At 46.0% G+C, this 20442-nt stretch overlaps 1 protein-coding gene across 1 annotated transcript in view; it reads right to left on the minus strand.

The window, feature by feature from the left end:
- ICA1 (islet cell autoantigen 1) overlaps positions 1 to 19720 on the minus strand; it is a 140731-nt gene extending 121011 nt beyond the window's left edge. Inside the window, exon 1 of the mRNA XM_073582099.1 lies at positions 19702 to 19720. The gene's annotated coding sequence lies outside the window, so the exon portion shown is untranslated. The remainder of the gene's footprint in view (positions 1 to 19701) is intronic.
- Between the last annotated feature and the right edge of the window lie 722 nt (positions 19721 to 20442).

Genomic DNA, 20442 nt, shown 5'->3' on the forward strand with positions numbered 1-20442 from the left:
AGTCACAGTGCCCTCATAATAGTACCAGTCACAGTGCCCTCATAATAGTACCAGTCACAGTGCCCTCATAATAGTACCAGCCACAGTACCCTAATAATACCAGTCACAGTACCCTCATAATAGTGCCAGCCACAGTACCCTCATAATAGTACCAGTCACAGTACCCTAATAATAATACCAGTCACAGTGCCCTCATAATAATACCAGTCACAGTGCCCTCATAATAGTACCAGTCACAGTGCCCTCATAATAGTACCAGTCACAGTGCCCTCATAATAATACCAGTCACAGTGCCCTCATAATAGTACCAGTCACAGTGTCCTCATAATAGTACCAGTCACAGTACCCTAATAATACCAGTCACAGTGCCCTCATAATAATACCAGTCACAGTACCCTCATAATAATACCAGTCACAGTGCCCTCATAATAGTGCCAGCCACAGTGCCCTCATAATAATACCAGTCACAGTACCCTCATAATAATACCAGTCACAGTGCCCTCATAATAATACCAGTCACAGTGCCCTCATAATAGTACCAGTCACAGTGCCCTCATAATAGTACCAGTCACAGTGCCCTCATAATAATACCAGTCACAGTACCCTCATAATAGTACCAGTCACAGTGCCCTCATAATAATACCAGTCACGGTGCCCTCATAATAGTACCAGCCACAGTGCCCTCATAATAGTACCAGTCACAGTGCCCTCATAATAGTACCAGTCACAGTGCCCTCATAATAATACCAGTCACAGTGCCCTCATAATAGTACCAGTCACAGTACCCTCATAATAATACCAGTCACAGTGCCCTCATAATAGTACCAGTCACAGTGCCCTCATAATAATACCAGTCACAGTGCCCTCATAATAGTACCAGTCACAGTGCCCTCATAATAGTGCCAGCCACAGTGCCCTCATAATACCAGTCACAGTGCCCTCATAATAGTGCCAGCCACAGTACCCTCATAATAGTGCCAGCCACAGTGCCCTCATAATAGTGCCAGCCACAGTGCCCTCATAATAGTACCAGTCACAGTGCCCTCATAATAATACCAGTCACAGTGCCCTCATAATAGTACCAGTCACAGTGCCCTCATAATAGTGCCAGTCACAGTGCCCTCATAATAATACCAGTCACAGTGTCCTCATAATAGTGCCAGTCACAGTGCCCTCATAATAATACCAGTCACAGTGTCCTCATAATAGTGCCAGCCACAGTGCCCTCATAATAGTACCAGCCACATTGCCCTCATAATAGTACCAGCCACAGTGCCCTCATAATAGTACCAGTCACAGTGCCCTCATAATAGTGCCAGTCACAGTGCCCTCATAATAATACCAGTCACAGTGTCCTCATAATAGTGCCAGTCACAGTGCCCTCATAATAGTGCCAGCCACAGTGCCCTCATAATAGTACCAGCCACATTGCCCTCATAATAATACCAGTCACAGTACCCTCATAATAATACCAGTCACGGTGCCCTGATAATAGTGCCAGTCACAGTACCCTCATAATAATACCAGTCACAGTGCCCTCATAATAGTACCAGCCACACTGCCCTCATAATAGTACCAGTCACAGTACCCTCATAATAGTACCAGCCACAGTGCCCTCATAATAGTACCAGTCACAGTGCCCTCATAATAGTGCCAGTCACAGTGCCCTCATAATAATACCAGTCACAGTGTCCTCATAATAGTGCCAGTCACAGTGCCCTCATAATAGTGCCAGCCACAGTGCCCTCATAATAGTACCAGCCACATTGCCCTCATAATAATACCAGCCACAGTGTCCTCATAATAATACCAGTCACAGTGCCCTGATAATAGTGCCAGTCACAGTACCCTCATAATAATACCAGTCACAGTGCCCTCATAATAGTACCAGTCACAGTACCCTCATAATAGTACCAGCCACAGTGCCCTCATAATAGTACCAGTCACAGTGCCCTCATAATAGTGCCAGTCACAGTGCCCTCATAATAATACCAGTCACAGTGTCCTCATAATAGTGCCAGTCACAGTGCCCTCATAATAATACCAGTCACAGTGTCCTCATAATAGTGCCAGTCACAGTGCCCTCATAATAATACCAGTCACAGTGTCCTCATAATAGTGCCAGTCACAGTGCCCTCATAATAGTGCCAGCCACAGTGCCCTCATAATAGTACCAGCCACATTGCCCTCATAATAGTACCAGCCACAGTGTCCTCATAATAATACCAGTCACGGTGCCCTGATAATAGTGCCAGTCACAGTACCCTCATAATAATACCAGTCACAGTGCCCTCATAATAGTACCAGTCACAGTGTCCTCATAATAGTACCAGCCACACTGCCCTCATAATAGTACCAGTCACAGTACCCTCATAATAGTACCAGCCACAGTGCCCTCATAATAGTACCAGTCACAGTGCCCTCATAATAGTGCCAGTCACAGTGCCCTCATAATAATACCAGTCACAGTGTCCTCATAATAGTGCCAGTCACAGTGCCCTCATAATAATACCAGTCACAGTACCCTCATAATAGTACCAGCCACAGTGCCCTCATAATAGTACCAGTCACAGTGCCCTCATAATAGTGCCAGTCACAGTACCCTCATAATAATACCAGTCACAGTGCCCTCATAATAGTACCAGCCACACTACCCTCATAATAGTACCAGTTACAGTGCCCTCATAATAATACCAGTCACAGTGTCCTCATAATAATACCAGTCACAGTGTCCTCATAATAGTGCCAGTCACAGTGCCCTCATAATAGTACCAGCCACACTGCCCTCATAATAGTACCAGTCACAGTGCCCTCATAATAATACCAGTCACAGTGTCCTCATAATAATACCAGTCACAGTGCCCTCATAATAGTGCCAGTCACATTGCCCTCATAATAGTGCCAGCCACAGTGCCCTCATAATAGTACCAGTCACAGTGCCCTCATAATAATACCAGTCACAGTGCCCTCATAATACCAGTCACAGTGTCCTCATAATAGTGCCAGTCACAGTGCCCTCATAATAGTACCAGCCACATTGCCCTCATAATAGTACCAGCCACAGTGTCCTCATAATAATACCAGTCACGGTGCCCTGATAATAGTACCAGTCACTGTGCCCTCATAACAGTGCCAGCCACACTGCCCTCATAATACCAGTCAAGTGCCCTCATAACAGTGCCAGCCACATTGCCCTCATAATAATACCAGTCACGGTGCCCTCATAATAGTACCAGTCACTGTGCCCTCATAACAGTGCCAGCCACAGTACCCTCATAATAATGCCAGTCACAGTGCCCTCATAATAGTGCCAGCCACAGTGCCCTCATAATAGTACCAGTCACAGTGCCCTCATAATAGTACCAGTCACAGTACCCTCATAATAGTACCAGCCACAGTGCCCTCATAATAGTACCAGTCACAGTGCCCTCATAATAGTGCCAGTCACAGTGCCCTCATAATAATACCAGTCACAGTGTCCTCATAATAGTGCCAGTCACAGTGCCCTCATAATAGTGCCAGCCACAGTGCCCTCATAATAGTACCAGCCACATTGCCCTCATAATAATACCAGCCACAGTGTCCTCATAATAATACCAGTCACAGTGCCCTGATAATAGTGCCAGTCACAGTACCCTCATAATAATACCAGTCACAGTGCCCTCATAATAGTACCAGTCACAGTACCCTCATAATAGTACCAGCCACAGTGCCCTCATAATAGTACCAGTCACAGTGCCCTCATAATAGTGCCAGTCACAGTGCCCTCATAATAATACCAGTCACAGTGTCCTCATAATAGTGCCAGTCACAGTGCCCTCATAATAATACCAGTCACAGTGTCCTCATAATAGTGCCAGTCACAGTGCCCTCATAATAATACCAGTCACAGTGTCCTCATAATAGTGCCAGTCACAGTGCCCTCATAATAGTGCCAGCCACAGTGCCCTCATAATAGTACCAGCCACATTGCCCTCATAATAGTACCAGCCACAGTGTCCTCATAATAATACCAGTCACGGTGCCCTGATAATAGTGCCAGTCACAGTACCCTCATAATAATACCAGTCACAGTGCCCTCATAATAGTACCAGTCACAGTGTCCTCATAATAGTACCAGCCACACTGCCCTCATAATAGTACCAGTCACAGTACCCTCATAATAGTACCAGCCACAGTGCCCTCATAATAGTACCAGTCACAGTGCCCTCATAATAGTGCCAGTCACAGTGCCCTCATAATAATACCAGTCACAGTGTCCTCATAATAGTGCCAGTCACAGTGCCCTCATAATAATACCAGTCACAGTACCCTCATAATAGTACCAGCCACAGTGCCCTCATAATAGTACCAGTCACAGTGCCCTCATAATAGTGCCAGTCACAGTACCCTCATAATAATACCAGTCACAGTGCCCTCATAATAGTACCAGCCACACTACCCTCATAATAGTACCAGTTACAGTGCCCTCATAATAATACCAGTCACAGTGTCCTCATAATAATACCAGTCACAGTGTCCTCATAATAGTGCCAGTCACAGTGCCCTCATAATAGTACCAGCCACACTGCCCTCATAATAGTACCAGTCACAGTGCCCTCATAATAATACCAGTCACAGTGTCCTCATAATAATACCAGTCACAGTGCCCTCATAATAGTGCCAGTCACATTGCCCTCATAATAGTGCCAGCCACAGTGCCCTCATAATAGTACCAGTCACAGTGCCCTCATAATAATACCAGTCACAGTGCCCTCATAATACCAGTCACAGTGTCCTCATAATAGTGCCAGTCACAGTGCCCTCATAATAGTACCAGCCACATTGCCCTCATAATAGTACCAGCCACAGTGTCCTCATAATAATACCAGTCACGGTGCCCTGATAATAGTACCAGTCACTGTGCCCTCATAACAGTGCCAGCCACACTGCCCTCATAATACCAGTCAAGTGCCCTCATAACAGTGCCAGCCACATTGCCCTCATAATAATACCAGTCACGGTGCCCTCATAATAGTACCAGTCACTGTGCCCTCATAACAGTGCCAGCCACAGTACCCTCATAATAATGCCAGTCACAGTGCCCTCATAATAATGCCAGTCACAGTGCCCTCATAATAGTGCCAGCCACACTGCCCTCATAATACCAGTCAAGTGCCCTCATAACAGTGCCAGCCACTGTAATATCCACACGTTAGGTATTAAACTTTAGATATGTTTTATTCTTCGTCCTCCAGCACACAGCATAACAGTTGCATTCTCATGCTACACAGAAGTGAAACTGAAACTTCCCTTCTCATCCTTCTTGTCTCCACCCCCCAAGTCCCATAAGTCTGGCTTGCTTAAAGAAACAGATCTAATTATTATACATTACATCATCCCCTTTTTTTTTTTTTTTTTTTCTATAAATAACCCATATTACTGATAAATGCAACAACATGAAAATGTCCAAAGAAATCATATGTCCGTTTTGTCTTATTTGTTCAATTCCAAAACCAGAGAAACAAACAAAAAAAAAACAAACAAAACTGTAGTTACACTTCTTCAATAAGCCTCGATGGAGCGCTTCTCTCTCGTGTGGGATAACGTCTGGGCTCATTGAGAGGGTTCATTATTGATGGACCAGCTACCTCTTGTTGGTCCTCTCCACCATCGGATGCCAAATCTTCCACCAAAGAGAGTTCATTGTCATCATTCTGCGGTATGACTTTAAAATATGAAGAATTTCGCGTTATGGAGTGTCCATCTCGTTCAGCTGTGATCATGCTGCCTTTCCTTTTAGTAACATAATATTTTGCAGGACCATATACAGGTGAGGTCTTGTTGGTTGGTCTTTGACGTACCACCACGACATCCCCTCTTTCGATGGCACTTGACTGTGTCCTTCGCCTTCTGTCTGCATAACGTTTCATGGCTTGTTTGTTGGAGAAATCTGTGGATCTCACTGAGGAGTCACTCGGTCGGGGATGGCTGGTCACATCAGGGAGACGTATACGCAGGGTTCTGCTGAACATTAAATGAGCTGGAGCAGCATTAGTAGTGGAGTGTGGCGTATTGCGGTAATTACGCATGAATTTGTATAATGACTGTTTCAGTGGGATGTGCTCCAGACTCGCTGCCTTGATACGTTTCCCCAGAGTGCGCATAAAACGTTCCACAATTCCATTGGCTTGCGGCCAGCAAGGTGTGATTTTCCTGTGATTGAATCCCAAGTATTCAGAAAATTGTGTAAACACATGTCCATTGAATGGAGGTCCATTGTCTGTTTTGACCACTTTTGGAATACCATATGCCGAGAAAATGTCGTCCAGCTCTGGTATGACATTATTAGCAGATGTTGAAGAGATAAATGAAATGACAGGGTATCGAGAATATTCATCAATTGTTACGAGAATGTATTGGCCATTTGGCAATGGTCCATATATATCGACTGCCACTTCCTCCCAGACAGCAGTGGGTAACGGAGACATTTGTAATGGCTCTAAGTTTGATGATGGAGTGATTAATTGACAAGTAGAACAGCGTCTAATCTTTTCTTCCACCAAGTGATCCATATTTGGGAACCACACTTTTTCTCTGAGTAACTTCTTTGTGCCAACAATTCCTAAATGACCTTCATGTGCTATCTGTATGACTAAGTTACGCAAAGTCTTAGGTACAACTAGTTTGGTACCTCGAAGAATGAGGTGTTCTTCAGTGACTGATAATTCCTCACGTACGTTTGAGAATAGTTTTAACTCTTTCAGATCAATCTCAGAATCAGGAAATTTTTCCTTTTGAATTTCATGCCACCTTCGATTTTGGATGATTTGTATTAGGGCACAGAGTGTCTTGTCTGTTGTTGTTTCATTTATAAATTGATCAAGAGAAAGTGCTTTTGGCACGGCATGATCTGTAACAAAACGTAGGTATTCTTCAATGGAAGAATGCACAGGTATATCATCATTAGTAGGATGTCTTGAAAGATAATCAGCCGGATTGCTGTATTTTCCAGGTTTGTGAACAATTTTATAGTTGTAGTCCTGTAGACGTAGGCCCCATCGTTCAATTCGTGCAGGCATTTTAGCTCTGGGATTTCCAAAAATTGTAAGAAGTGCTTGATGATCTGTGACAATGGTGAAGGGAGCTCCATAGAGAAATAAGTGAAAGTGTTCACATCCCCAGACAACTGCCAAGCTTTCTTTTTCAGGTTGAGAATATTTTCTTTCAGTGTTTGTTAAGCTCTTACTTGCATAAGAAATGATGTGAGGATTTTGATTGTTATCCTTGTATTGCGCTAGAATAGCACCCAGTCCCACGGGACTGGCGTCCACAATCAGTTCAGTTCGAAGAGCTGGATCAAAATAAGCCATGGTGGTCGTCGAGCAGAGTTCATTTTTAATTGTTTCAAAAGAGGCCTGACAGCCTTGAGACCATTGAAAAATACAACTTTGTTTTGTAAGTTCCCGTAGTGGATTGCTGATTGTTGAAAAATTCGGAATATATCTAGCACAGTAACTTGCCATTCCAAGGAAAGAACGCACTTCACTGGCATCCTGTGGAATTGAGGCTGTTCTGATAGCTTCCACTTTCTTGGGGTCTGGTTGTACTCCTTTTGCCGAGAAGATGTGACCATAGAATTCTAATGAACCCTTGTCAAACTCGCACTTCTCTTTGTTTAAAGTGAGTCCAGCAGAAAGCAGACATTCGAAGATAGCATATAGAGCACGATTATGCTCAGCTTGAGTTTTACCAAAAACCAATATGTCATCACTGTAATTAAATGTATTTGGGATGTGTTGAATGACACTCCTTATTGCATCCTGAAAAATTTCTGCTGCTGAGCAGACTCCAAAAGTCAATCTTTTGTATCTTCTGAGGCCCACATGGGTGGAAAATGTGGTCAAATATCGGGACTCTGGACTCAGTTCTAATTGATGATATCCCTTATTGAGGTCGAGCTTTGAGAAGACGGTGGCTCCATTTAATAAATGAATAATGTCATCAATCGTAGGTGAGATATGTCTTTCCCTCTGGATAGCGGTGTTGGGCAGGCGCATGTCAACACACAGTCTCACTTGATCAGGAGTCTTTGGTTTTGGAACTACCACAAGTGGAGAGACCCACGGAGTGGGACCAGTAACAGTTTCAATAACGTCCTCATCCATGAGCAATTGGAGTTCCTTTTCTACCTTCTGTCTCAGGTGAAATGGAATACGCCTGTGAGGCTGGGCTACTGGACGAACATTGTCATCCACATGAAGGTGTACTTGAGAGTCCTTTAGTTTTCCCAAACCACTAAATAGGGAGGGAAAGCTGTTCACCATAGTTTGTACATCCATATCCGCAGGGTCAGCTATGGTATGAATAATCTGGATGAGCCCTAGCTCCAAGGCAGTGTGATAGCTGAGAAGACATCCTCCCGATCCTTGTAATGTGTGGAAAGTGGTTTTCTGCCTGTTTTCTTTATATCTAATTTCAGCATCAAATTGTCCCATTATAGCTAGAGGTGTTTTAGATCCATAAGGAAACATTTTAGTCTGCACTTGTTGTAAGACTGGCCTTGTTTTCAATTGTTCATATGTAGTGCTATCTATGATATCCACTGAAGCTCCTGTATCTATTGTAAAGGTAATGTCAGTGTTGCAGATTGCGAGTGTAACACAGGGAGACTGTACTGAACCAGTGACAGAGGTAGTGAACACATAGTTCTCAGTCGCAGACATTTCTTCTGTGTCCTGATTTATCACTTTTACATCTGCAGATTTTGTCATAGGCAGCGGAGGCTTGTAGTGCGCTGATTTGCAAATAGCTGCAAAATGATTCCCTTTTCCACATTTACTGCAGGTCTGTCCCATAGCTGGACATTTGTTCTGGTGGTGAGGGAAATCCTGTCCACATCTATAACATTTCTTCTGTTTCTGGGCTTGTTTGTCTGGTAAATTTTTCTGTTTGAGATTATGCACATGTAATTTATCCCCATTCTCCATTACGGTAGCCTGATGATCTGCTATTTCTATAGCACGGGCCATTTTGAGCAAATCATGTAGAGAGATATCCTGCTGCAGAGCCTTACGCCTTAGGTTATTAGACGAGCAGGTGACAATTATTTGAGTTAGGATTTCATCATCTACATCTGTAAAGGCACATCCATGTGCTAACTCTTTCAGCCGTGTGACATAAGTGTCTATGGACTCTTCTGGAAGCTGCTTGGCAATCCTGAATTTATATCTTTCATATCTGATGTTCTGTTTGGGGTTGAAGTAGCCAGTGAGAGCTTTAGTGCAGTTGCTGTATGTGTCTGTTTCTGCTGCAGGTAACGTACTGTATATGTCATAGACTCCTGGGCCTGCACAATGCAGGAGCAAAGCTCTCTTTCTTTTCTCCTCCTTTATGTCCATGGCTTCTAGGAAATTCTCAAATCTGTTTAGCCATTTTCTCCAGTTATGGGAGAGATTAATGACATCAGTCATCAAATTGTGGGAATGTGTGCAAGTAGTCAGCCATGATAGAGTCTCTCAGTGGTGCTGGCATGTGAAGCGGTAAAATAGAGTCCGTACTCACAGCAGTAGGTGATTATATCCCATCCTCGTCGCCAGTTGCAATATCCACACGTTATGAAGAATTCAAGGTATTAAACTTTAGATATGTTTTATTCTTCGTCCTCCAGCACACAGCATAACAGTTGCATTCTCATGCTACACAGAAGTGAAACTGAAACTTCCCTTCTCATCCCTGTTGTCTCCACCCTCCAAGTCCCATAAGTCTGGCTTGCTTAAAGAGACAGATCTAATTATTATACATTACAGCCACATTGCCCTCATAACAGTGCCAGCCACAGTGCCCTCATAATAATACCAGTCACGGTGCCCTCATAATAGTACCAGTCACAGTGCCCTCATAATAGTACCAGTCACAGTGCCCTCATAATAGTGCCAGCCACAGTACCCTCATAATAGTGCCAGCCACAGTGCCCTCATAATAGTGCCAGCCACACTGCCCTCATAATAGTGCCAGCCACACTGCCCTCATAATAGTACCAGCCACAGTGCCCTCATAATAGTGCCAGCCACACTGCCCTCATAATAGTGCCAGCCACACTGCCCTCATAATAGTACCAGTCACATTGCCCTCATAATAGTACCAGTCACAGTGCCCTCATAATAGTGCCAGCCACAGTACCCTCATAATAATGCCAGTCACAGTGCCCTCATAATAGTGCCAGCCACAGTACCCTCATAATAGTGCCAGCCACACTGCCCTTATAATAGTGCCAGCCACAGTACCCTCATAATGGTGCCTGCCACAGTGCCCTCATAATAGTACCAGTCACAGTGCCCTCATAATAGTGCCAGCCACAGTGCCCTCATAATAATGCCAGTCACAGTGCCCTCATAATAATACCAGTCACAGTGCCCTCATAATAGTGCCAGCCACAGTACCCTCATAATAGTGCCAGCCACACTGCCCTCATAATAGTGCCAGCCACAGTGCCCTCATAATAGTACCAGTCACAGTGCCCTCATAATAGTGCCAGCCACACTGCCCTCATAATAGTACCAGTCACAGTGCCCTCATAATACTGCCAGCCACACTGCCCTCATAATAGTGCCAGCCACAGTACCCTCATAATAATGCCAGTCACAGTGCCCTCATAATAGTGCCAGCCACAGTACCCTCATAATAGTGCCAGCCACACTGCCCTTATAATAGTGCCAGCCACAGTACCCTCATAATGGTGCCTGCCACAGTGCCCTCATAATAGTACCAGTCACAGTGCCCTCATAATAGTGCCAGCCACAGTGCCCTCATAATAATGCCAGTCACAGTGCCCTCATAATAATACCAGTCACAGTGCCCTCATAATAGTGCCAGCCACAGTACCCTCATAATAGTGCCAGCCACACTGCCCTCATAATAGTGCCAGCCACAGTGCCCTCATAATAGTACCAGTCACAGTGCCCTCATAATAGTGCCAGCCACACTGCCCTCATAATAGTACCAGTCACAGTGCCCTCATAATACTGCCAGCCACACTGCCCTCATAATAGTGCCAGCCACAGTACCCTCATAATAGTGCCAGCCACAGTGCCCTCATAATAGTACCAGTCACAGTGCCCTCATAATAGTGCCAGCCACACTGCCCTCTTAATAGTGCCAGCCACAGTACCCTCATAATAGTGCCAGTCACAGTGCCCTCATAATAGTGCCAGCCACACTGCCCTCATAATAGTGCCAGCCACAGTGCCCTCAAAATAGTGCCAGCCACAGTACCCTCATAATAGTGCCAGCCACAGTACCCTCATAATAGTGCCAGCCACACTGCCCTCATAATAGTGCCAGCCACACTGCCCTCATAATAGTGCCAGCCACAGTGCCCTCATAATAGTACCAGTCACAGTACCCTCAACATAGTGCCAGCCACACTGCCCTCATAATAGTGCCAGTCACAGTGCCCTCAAAATAGTGCCAGCCACAGTGCCCTCATAATAGTACCAGTCACAGTGCCCTCATAATACTGCCAGCCACACTGCCCTCATAATAGTACCAGCCACACTGCCCTCATAATAGTACCAGCCACAGTGTCCTCATAATAGTACCAGCCACAGTACCCTCATAATACTGCCAGCCACACTGCCCTCATAATAGTGCCAGTCACAGTGCCCTCATAATAGTACCAGCCACAGTGTCCTCATAATAATACCAGTCACAGTGCCCTGATAATAGTACCAGCCACGGTGCCCTCATAATAGTACCAGCCACAGTGCCCTCATAATAGTACCAGCCACAGTACCCTCATAATAGTACCAGCCACAGTGTCCCCCACTGCTGCCCACCACTGCACAATCATAATTGTGCCAGCCTCAGTGCCCCACAACTGTGTCAACAACCAAAAATATCATCATGACATAACCGGCCACAGTACCTTTATACATTAAAACAATACATAACTTTGTCAAGCGCACTATTATTCCATCCACAATCTTTTCATAACAGTGATTGCCAGTCTCCCCATGCTATTGCCAACTAAAGTGGCATCATAGCAGTGCCAGTCACAGTGCCCTCATAAGGCTAAGTGCACACGTTGCAGAAAATTTCTGCACAAAAACCTGAATCCCTTCCCAGAAACCGCACCTATTTTTCCGCGGCATTTTTTGCACGTTTTTTGCGCGGTTTTGATGCGTTTTTGATGCGTTTTTTACCGCAGCGGTTTCTAAACGCATGGGAGAAGCCAAAACCGCGGAAAAATCCGCAAAATTAATGAGCATGCTGCGTTTTTTACCGCGATGCGTTTTTTTCGTGGTAAAAAACGCATCAATGTGCACAAAAAGTGCAAAATGCATAGAAATGACTGTGCAGCTTGTTTTATAGCGGTTTTATAGTGAAAACCGCGGTAAAAACCGCTAAAAAAACGCTGTGTGTGAACACAGCCTAATAGTGCCAGTCACTGTCCCTTTATATCCATGAGAGCCAAAGAGCCCTGGCAACTGTATCGCCCTCATAAGTGCTAACCACCACCTCATCATAACAGTCCCAAACATAGTCTTGTCATAACAATACCAACATCAGTGTTCCCAGTAGCAGTGCCCGCTCTCGACCCATCCTGCACTAATAACTACCGACCAGTCTCCAATCTCCCCTTCATCTCTAAACTCTTGGAGCACCTTGTCTACTCCCGCCTTACCCGTTCCCTCTCCTCTCTCCATCACAGTCCGGCTTCCGCCCCCTACATTCTACAGAAACTGGACTCAAAGTGACCAATGACCTTCTGACAGCTAAATGTAATGGTGACCACTCTCTGCTCATTCTTCTCGACCTTTCTGCAGCTTTCGACACTGTTGACCATCGTCTCCTACTCTCTGGCTCCAGTCACTAGGCATTAAGGACATCGCTCTCTCCTGGTTCTCTTCCTATCTCTCTGACCGCTCCTTCAGTGTTTTGTTCTCTGGCTCCACGTCATCTCCTCTTCCTCTTGCTGTTGGGGTACCTCAGGGCTCAGTCCTTGGCCCCCTTCTCTTCTGTCTCTACACGGCCCCAATTGGACAGACCATCAGCAGATTTGGCTTTCAGTACCATCTTTATGTTGACACACAACTATACACGTCATTCCCTGACCTTACCCCCGCTGTACTATAGAACGCCAGTGACTCTCTACTGCAGTCTCTGTGGTGCCCCTGAAGCTTCAGTCGCCACAGAGGTACTGCACCTCATCCTGAGGTGTGGTGCCCCACCATCCAGGTAAGGTGGGAACTCTTAACCACGCTCCAACACCTGCACCCCTCACCACAAAGTAGTGTAGCAAAGCCACATTGCGGCTCCTTGCTTGGAGAGTAGCAGAGCACCTTTGGTGGTTCCCTGCTTGGAAACACGAAACGTGCTGTGAGGTGGGTGGAGTTTAGAATACATAAAAGAGTGGGAAGGGTTAGAATTTCAGGAGTTAGTTCAGTTGGTCAGGGGATTCACTCAGAGTAGTGAGGAGAGAAGATCCTTAGGAGAGGGATGGAGGAAGGAGGTGCTGCAGCAGATCTCAGTGACCTGGGTCTGCTGGCACGGGAAAGGAAAGAAGGAGAAAGATATTGAACTGAAGCCTGAGCTTCCATAAGAAAGAAAGACAAGTACGGAACGTAGGAGTAAAAGGGAACACAGAGAACGTGGGTTAGAGGAAGAACCCTGCCTAGAAGTTCTAAGCGCAAGGCTGGGGCCTGGTCCCCGAGGTTGTATGGACACTAATGGTTCTGCAGCAGACACCGGTGGAGTAGTGGGCTGTAAATGCACTACTCCCATCTAAGACTTGGGGCACAACAGCAACTTGGATAGTGAGCCGGGACTCAGGAGTAAGGAGTCCCCTACAGCTGTCTGCCGTACAAGTAGAGTTCTTGGGAACATCTGTCAGGAGGCACTCCAGTGTAACTCAGTACTAGGAGTACTTCACTTAAAGGCGCTATAGAGGAGACGTTCAGAAAGGTACATGTTGGCGGAGTGTTGGAAGGGAGCATCCTATCTTGCCCGGAGGTTGACTGAGCCCAGGACCCGGAGGACACAGCACGGAGGCAGGCATCTGTGTGAACTGCTGACTGAGTAAAGCTTTGGAACTACATGCCCTGGTGTCCTCCACTTATTCCCACACCACTACACCCCGCACTACTGCATCTGGGCACCAGCCTCTAAACCGCCTGTGCCTCTCCTCCATTGCTACATCTACACTGCCCTGGGACTACAGCTCCACCTATGGGGAGCTTCACCATCTTGGCTGCAACCCACAACAGGTCCCAGAGGATCTGCATGCAGCGTCGGCCTAACCACCTCACTTGCCGAACACCACAGGTGGCGTCACGAATTATTCATAAACTTTATTTCATTGTTCATTCACCCCCTTTTTGCCATGGAGCCCCAGGGCCACGGACCGGGTCACAGCTTCCGTGACAACTCCCATTGAGATCAACGAGCCCGGTACCGAGTACCCCGCTAGGCCCTGGTGGGGCGCTCCATCTCCAACATCATGTCCGCTCTCTATCTGAAGCTCAACCCTCGCCAAAACTGAACTTCTGTTCCTGCCGTCAGAGCCGGTTTTAGACAAAGTGGGGCCCTAGGCAAAAGTTTAAAGTGGGGCCCCAAATGCTAACATTGTAAAATCATTTAGGTTACATTACATGAGCAGGATGTGGATACTGGTGGCAGAGGGGCCTGTGATGGCACTGTGGCCCCCATATTCAGGGGCCTTATAGCGGCCAACGGGTCTGCCACTGTTAGCAGTACGCAGGAGTGTTGCTAGGGTCAGAAAAGATTGGGGGGCCCAAGCCCCAAAGATAAAGAGTTGTCCCCTAACCCCCTCTTAATTTTTTTAACACTGTAGATAACACAGCAGGGCTCCCAACCATCTTAGATCCAGCGGGACAGTCCCAATTTTGACACTCCCACCTGCGAGATTGTAGTTTTCCCCTACTGCACATCAGCCACCACACCCACCTGTCATTTCAGAAGGGACTGTGTACCGATCGCCATACAATTCCCTCTATGCACAGCACAGCACACTCCAGAACAGAAGCCCTCCCGGCTCACGTGACCAGTCACATGACTGTGACCTCATCCTATGTAACACCAGAGAGAGCAGTGATAAATCTCTGAGAACAGATAATGTAGTAGATGTCACCCGCAGTCCTATGTAACACCACAGATAGTCTTACTGTGAAACGCTATGGCTATGTTCACATGCAGCATTTTTTTCAGTAGCCAAAACCTGTTCTATTGGCAGTAAAAATGTTGCGTTGAACACCTGTTTTTCAGCTTGTTTTCTGGTGTTCTTTACACTTTTTTCAGATTTTTTTTTAAAGTGAGGATGTTTGCTTTGTCTACAGGATGTTTAAGGCCACGTTCACACGTTGAGTATTCGGTCAGTATTTCACATCAGTAAGTGCAAGTCAAAACCAGGAGGGCGAGAAATCCAGAAGTGGTGACGTGTTTCTACTATACTTTTCCTCTGATTGTTCCACTGCTGTTTCTGCATTACAAATCCTGATGTGAAATCCTGACCAAATACTGAACGTGTGAACAAGACCTAATAGTTTAATTCTCCAAAACCACCTAAAAAATTGCAGCGAAAAATACCAATGCAATATCTGCAGCTTTCTTTTTTATATTCTTTCATTGCTTTCAACGGGTGAAAACACAAAGAAGCGACACGCTGCAGATTTAAAATGTGCTATAGTTCAGAAATTCAGTCAGAAAAAAAACAAGCGCATGCAGGAGATTTCGGAAATCTCATATGTTTTGCTGGCACTTTAAGGCTATGTGCACACGTTGCGTTCATATGCAGAATTTTTGCAGCTTTTTCTTCTGCAAATAAGAAGTTTACAGCATTTTATAGCACAAGCAAAGACTGAGATTTTCAGAGATCTCCTGCACACCCTTTTATTTTCTGACTGAATTTCACAACTGCGGCGTTCTTTAAATCTGCAGCGTGTCACTTCTTTCATTAATTTTTTTCACCCGTAGAAAGCAATGAAAACGTTTTAGAAAAACCGCAAATGTCGCAACGTTGTTTTTCGCTGCGTTTTTGGTGAATAAAACGAACTTTATTAAACATGTACTGTAGACAAAATGAATACTATACAAAAAAAAAACAGCAAAAGCGCTAAGGGTCTGTGTCCGCAATCAGTAAACTCTGGATGCTGCGTACATCCGCAGCCTCGAACCCACAGCAGCCGGATGTTACAGCATAGTGGATGGGAGGAACACATGCGGAATCACCTGCATAAGATGGCAGCACTTTAGACGGAACACATGTCCGCTGCGTCCAAAGTGCTGCCATTTCCGGATCGTCTGCAAATACCCTAAAAAATGGGCATTTTGAAAGCAATGTTTTTACTGCCAAGAGAGCCGGCTTTGGCAGAAAAAAAAAAAAAAATGCACCAAAAACGCTGATTCAAATGCACACCTGTACTAGTACTATATATATGTGTAGTTTACCCTTATTATTTCACATGGGAATTCATTTATTTCCATATAATAAATCTCCTGATTCAGCACACAATATCCCTGTCTTGTGTCATCCAGACAGTAGTGACAGGAGGTCGCCCTGTCACATTACAAGCAGTGATTAGTGACTGTGGTCAGAGCTGATGCTGATCGCTGCTGTATGTGGCTGTGAATCCTGATCCTGCAGCGATCAGCACAGAGCTCCGGACCACAGTGAGGAAATCACTGCTCTCTGACCTGTTATTGCTGCTCTTACCAGGTTCTGAGGCTTCACTTAGGCATATCCATTCTCAGGACAGTGCTAGGAGCAGCCATGATCAGGACTCAGGAGGAGACATACAGAGCTTCAGGCATCTTCCTGCTTGTCACTGTGCTGTAATCGGTCCCTCCCCCTCACTCTCAACTTTTAACCTGACTGCAGGGCGAAAGAGACAGGGGGGCTCAAGGGGCTTTGTGAGTGACACTCCAAGACTTCAGAGCAATGCACAGCATTATTCACTGCTGTACACCCTCTGGGCACTTGATAAATGGGCTGCAGATGCAGGGGGCCCCCTTTGTAGGTGAGGGCCCCAGGCATCTGCCTGGTCTGCCTGTCCCAAATGCTGGCCCTGCCTACTGTCTACTAACCTCCCTAAATCGGACATTACCCTCTCCATGTGTGGCACCATAATAATACCCCGGCAGCAGGCGCGCTGTCTGGGTGTTACATTTGACACCAATCTCTCCTTCACATCCCATATACAATCTTTTGCCCGCTCTTGCCACTTACAGCTGAAGAACATCTCGAGAATCTGCCCTTTTCTCCCCATGGAAACAACAAAAACCCTAACTGTTCCCCTGATCCACTACCTGCTCGTTACGCTCATCAAGTGACTTTCAACTAACATCCGCACTAATCCGTACCTCCCATTCCCGGCTCCAAGACCTCCCGAATTGCACCTATTTTCTGGAATGCTCTACCCCAAGAATTTGGGACAAACCATAACTTATACAGTATGTCTAAGTCATATTACAAGACTTGTTAAAGGGTTGATTGTGACTTGTAGGATCACTGCTACCAACAGGTGGCACTATAGAGTTCAAGTCCTCTTCCTCTCTGAAGAGGCAATTTGCACTGTATGTTTTAGGCGCTCTCTAAAAACACGTGTTCTTCCTATAACAGCGCTGGACACAGTTCTCTCTAGAACAGCGCCGGACACAGTTCTCCCTACAACAGCGCCGGACACAGTTCTCTCTATAACAGCGCCGGACACATTTCTCTCTACAACAGCGCCGGACACAGTTCTCTCTACAACAGTGCCGGAAACAGTTCTCCCTATAACAGCGCCGGACACAGTTCTCTCTACAACAGCGCCGGACACAGTTCTCCCAGGGCCGGACACAGTTCTCTCTATAACAGCGCCGGACACAGTTCTCTCTATAACAGCGCCGGACACAGTTCTCTCTACAACAGTGCCGGAAACACTTCTCCCTATAACAGCGCCGGACACAGTTCTCTCAACAGCGCCGGACACAGTTCTCCCAGGGCCGGACACAGTTCTCTCTATAACAGCGCCGGACACAGTTCTCTCTATAACAGCGCCGGACACATTTCTCTCTATAACAACGCCGGACACAGTTCTCCCTACAACAGGGCCTGACACAGTTCTCTCTATAACAACGCCGGACACAGTTCTCTATACAACAGCGCCAGACACAGTTCTCCCTATAACAGGGCTGGACACAGTTCTCTCTACAACCGCGGTGGACACAGTTCTCTCTATAACAGCGCCGGACACATTTCTCTCTATAGCAGCACCGGACACAGTTCTCTCTATAACAGCGCTGTACACAGTTCTCTCTATAACAGCACTGGACACAGTTTTCTCTATAACAGCGCCGAACACAGTTCTCTCTTTATCTGTGCTGGACAAGGTTCTCTCTATAACAGCACCAGACACAGTTCTCTCTATAACAGCGCCGGACACAGTTCTCTCTATAACAGCGCCGGACACAGTTCTCTCCATAAAAGCACCGGACACAGTTCTCTCTACAACAGTGCCGGAAACAGTTCTCCCTATAACAGCGCCGGACACAGTTCTCTCTACAACAGCGCCGGACACAGTTCTCCCAGGGCCGGACACAGTTCTCTCTATAACAGCGCCGGACACATTTCTCTCTATAACAACGCCGGACACAGTTCTCCCTACAACAGGGCCTGACACAGTTCTCTCTATAACAACGCCGGACACAGTTCTCTCTACAACAGCGCCAGACACAGTTCTCCCTATAACAGGGCTGGACACAGTTCTCTCTACAACAGCGCTGGACACAGTTCTCTCTATAACAGCGCCGAACACATTTCTCTCTATAGCAGCACCGGACACAGTTCTCTCTATAACAGCGCTGTACACAGTTCTCTCTATAACAGCACTGGACACAGTTTTCTCTATAACAGCGCCGAACACAGTTTTCTCTATAACAGCGCCGAACACAGTTTTCTCTATAACAGCGCCGAACACAGTTCTCTCTTTATCTGTGCTGGACAAGGTTCTCTCTAAAACAGCACCAGACACAGTTCTCTCTATAACAGCGCCAGACACAGTTCTCTCTATAACAGCGCCGGACACAGTTCTCTCTATAACAGCTCTGTACACAGTTTTCTCTATAACAGCACCAGACACAGTTCTCTCCATAACAGCGCTGGACACAGATCTCTCTTTAACTGTGCTGGACAAGGTTCTCTCTATAACAGCGCAGGACACAGTTCTCTCTTTGACTGTGCTGGACACAGATCTCTCTTTAACTGTGCTGGACAAGGTTCTCTCTGTAACAGCACCGGACACAGTTCTCTCTATAACAGCGCTGGACACAGTTCTCTCTATAACAGCACCGGACACAGTTCTCTCTATAACAGCGCCGAACACAGTTCTCTCTTTATCTGTGCTGGACAAGGTTCTCTCTGTAACAGCACCGGACACAGTTCTCTCTATAACAGCACCAGACACAGTTCTCTCTATAATACTGTTTCACCCAACTGGCCTGACCACATTGCAGAGGAGATTACACCTGGCTGAACCTTCCCCATACTGTAATACTATTCTTAAAGGGATGAGCATAAAAAGGTTGAACATATGTTATATTGGGGTTATATAGCTAACCATGATATAATAGCCGCATAGTGCACAGTGCCGCATATAGAGCAATGCCCCATTACCTTATTATAAGCCGCCAGGGGGCACAAACGGGGTGATGAGTGGGACTTACATGACGTGGCTTGGATCCCCTGAGCTGATCCTGGGAGGAAGCAGCAGAACATACCTCGTGCAACGTCAGCGGAGCTCACACTCCTCCTCTTACACACCCAGCCCCAGGTGCGCACACAGACAGGACAATGGGGGAATCGCACAAGGAGTCTGGATCCCACCTGGAAAGGGTGCAACAAGTTTCCAAAAAAAGGGCAAATGTGGCTCCTAAAAAAAAAATTAAGCTTTGGAGCACACAACTCATTTTTTTCATACCTGTGTTGCCATTCAGGACTGTAGGAAAGCTGGGTGACAGTTCTCACTGCTCTTATATAAGCAGCCTGTATTAAGGTGGACCCTCAGATGTGGGGCAGCCGTTGCCGCTCTACCACAGACTTTTCCCAGCTTTTTCGGTAACCTGAAAACCAAATCTATCTGGATATTTTGCCATTTCCCATATTACTGTACACTCCGCCAAATTTGTAAAGTGACGATAATCTCTGCTATCGGAGCAGCCACGTTGGCGGCTGGTCACCCAACTTTCCAAGACCCCCTCAGAGGCAAAACGTCCTAATTATGCAGCGATATATTTATTGTTCTTCAAAATAGCATGTAAATTGCTGAGGGATATGATGGTGCTATAAAAAGCAAGCACAATAATCAAATAATAATAAATGAAAACAATAATAATAAATAAAGCAATAAAGAATAATAAAAGAAAACAAATATTAAGTAAACACAATAATTCGAAACTACATCAGTA

This window comes from Dendrobates tinctorius, unplaced genomic scaffold, assembly GCF_039654945.1.
Source record: "Dendrobates tinctorius isolate UK_male_01 unplaced genomic scaffold, ASM3965494v1 ptg000070l, whole genome shotgun sequence".
NCBI classification, from domain to species: domain Eukaryota; kingdom Metazoa; phylum Chordata; class Amphibia; order Anura; family Dendrobatidae; genus Dendrobates; species Dendrobates tinctorius.